The sequence below is a fragment of the Rutidosis leptorrhynchoides genome, chromosome 9, assembly GCF_046630445.1.
Source record: "Rutidosis leptorrhynchoides isolate AG116_Rl617_1_P2 chromosome 9, CSIRO_AGI_Rlap_v1, whole genome shotgun sequence".
In the NCBI taxonomy this organism is placed as follows: domain Eukaryota; kingdom Viridiplantae; phylum Streptophyta; class Magnoliopsida; order Asterales; family Asteraceae; genus Rutidosis; species Rutidosis leptorrhynchoides.
The window spans coordinates 290,981,540-290,984,741 of record NC_092341.1 but is presented as its reverse complement, the minus strand read 5'-3'; positions in this window follow the sequence as shown (position 1 = coordinate 290,984,741).

Genomic DNA, 3,202 nt, shown 5'->3' with positions numbered 1-3,202 from the left:
CATGTTAAGCAATCAAATTTGTTAAGACTTGATTAATTGAAATAGGTTTTATATAGACAATTGACCACCCAAGTTGACCGGCGATTCACGAACGTTAAAACTTGTAAAAACAATATGATGACATACATATGGATATATATATAGTTATCATGATATTATGATAAGTATGTATCTCATTAAGTATTTTAACAATGAGTTATATACATAAAAATGAAACTATTGAATTAAGAAACTTGAAAACGTTATATATAACGATTATCGTTATAACAACGTCTTACTAATTACATATGAATCATTTTAAGATATTGACATACTATATATAAACATATTAAATGATAAGTAAACATATCATTAAGTATAATAACAATGATCTACATATGTAAAAACAAGACTACTAACTTAAGGATTTCGAAATGAGTCAAATATGTAACGATTATCGTTGTAACGACATTTAACTATATATATATCATATTAAGTTATATTGATACATCATTATATCATGATAATGTAATAATTTAACATCTCATTAGATATAATAAACAATGTGTTAACAACATTTAACAAGATCGTTAACTTAAAGGTTTCAAAACAACACTTACATGTAACGACTAACGATGACTTAACGACTCAGTTAAAATGTATATACATGTAGTGTTTTAATATGTATTCATACACTTTTGAAAGACTTCAAGACACTTATCAAAGTACTTCTACTTAACAAAAATGCTTACAATTACATCCTCATTCATTTTCATCAACAATTCTACTCGTATGCACTCGTATTTGTACTCGTACAATACACAGCTTCTAAATGTATTTACTATTGGTATATACACTCCAATGATCAGCTCTTAGCAGCCCATGTGAGTCACCTAACTATGTGGGAACCATCATTTAACATCTAGCATTAAATATCTCACAAAATTACAAACTAATGGAGCCTATATGGCACCCCTATATTCACGTGAATTAGAGAGCTCACAAACACATTTCCATTTTCTTGAATCAAACTACTCTCTCTCAAGTGTTCTTCTATTGTTCTAAGTGTTCTTCATCATCTTCATCAAAATCTAGCTCAATCTAGTTCATAAATCCATACATAAACCAAGTTATAAAACAACTACTCAAGAACACACCAACAACACTTCCAAGTTTGCTAGCTTGCTTCCAATCTTGTAAATCCACTTTGAGTGATCATCCAACCTCAAGAAATCTTTCTTATTTACAGTAAGATATCTTTCTAATACAAGGTAATACTCATATTCAAACTTTGATTCAATTTCTATAACTATAACAATCTTATTTCGAGTGGAAATCTTACTTGAACTTGTTTTCGTGTCATGATTTTGCTTCAAGAACTTTCAAGCCATCCAATGATCCTTTGAAGCTAGATCTATTTTTCTCATTTCCAGTAGGTTTATCCACAAAACCTGAGGTAGTAATGATGTTCATAAAATCATTCGATTCATATATATAAAACTACCTTATTCGAAGGTTTAAACTTGTAATCACTAGAACATAGTTTAGTTAATTCTAAACTTGTTCGCAAACAAAAGTTAATCCTTCTAACTTGACTTTTAAAATCAACTAAACACATGTTCTATATCTATATGATATGCTAACTTAATAATTTAAAACCTGAAAACACGAAAAACACTGTAAAACCGGATATACGCCGTCGTAGTAACACCGCGGGCTGTTTTGGGTTAGTTAATTAAAAACTATGATAAACTTTGATTTAAAAGTTGTTCTTCTGGGAAAATAATTTTTCTTATGAACATGAAACTATATCCAAAAATCATGGTTAAACTCAAAGTGGAAGTATGTTTTCCAAAATGGTCATCTAGACGTCGTTCTTTTGACTGAAATGACTACCTTTACAAAAATGACTTGTAACCTGTATTTCTAACTATAAACTTATACTTTTTCTGTTTAGATTCATAAACTTAAGTTCAATATGAAACCATAGCAACTTGAATCACTCAAAATGGATTTAAAACGAAGAAGTTATGGGTAAAACAAGATTGGATAATTTTGCTTGTTGTAGCTACGTGAAATTCGTAACAAATCTATACAAATCATATCCTAGCTAACACATATTGTATTATACATGTATTCTAATATATTATGTAATCTTTGGATACCATAGACACGTATGCAAATGTTTTGACATATCATATCGACCCATGTATATATATTATTTGGAACAACCATAGACACTCTATATGCAGTAATGTTGGAGTTAGTTATACAGGGTTGAGGTTGATTCCAAAAATATATACACTTTGAGTTGTGATCTAGCCTGAGACGTGTATACACTGGGTCGTGGATTGATTCAAGATAATATATATCGATTTATTTTCTGTACATCTAACTGTGGACAACTAGTTGTAGGTTACTAACGAGGACAGCTGACTTAATAAACTTAAAACAGTAAAACGTATTAAAAATATTGTAAATATATTTTGAACATACTTTGATATATATGTACATATTTGTTATAGGTTCGTGAATCGACCAGTGGCCAAGTCTTATGTGATGACCCGGAAATTTCTGACCAAATTTAAACTTTATCTTTAAATGATTTAATGTTTCCGACACGATAAGCAAAGTCTATGAAGTTGAATCTTAAAATTTTAGAACTGTTTCATGTATTAAATTACATTTGACTGCTCTCGACGATTCATGAATAATTATATGTATGTATGTATGTATATATATATATATATATATATATATATATATACAAGTAAAAACAACTTTCCTACAGTAAAACACTATTTGCTACAGTGAAACCGTATTTTGCTACAGTGCTACAGTGAAAACGACTTTGCTACAGCAAACACTATTTGCTACAGCAAACACTATTTGCTGTCGACGAACTAGCAAACAAAAACAGGATAAGGCGGCCATGCGATCGCATGGCAAAAACACTGAAAACTCATGCGATCGCATGAGGTACTGTAGCAGGCCACATACTATAAAAGCTCGATTCATTCCTCTGTATTATTATTTTTTTTATATTATTATTATTATTATTATTATTATTATTAATATTAATATTATTATTATTATTAATCTTATTATATTATTATTATTAGTAGTATATATACCTAAAATACTACGACGAGGTTATGAGCGTGTCACCTTCAAAATGGGTTTTTGAGCGGGATAGAGCTAAGGAAATTATGGGTTATTGTCA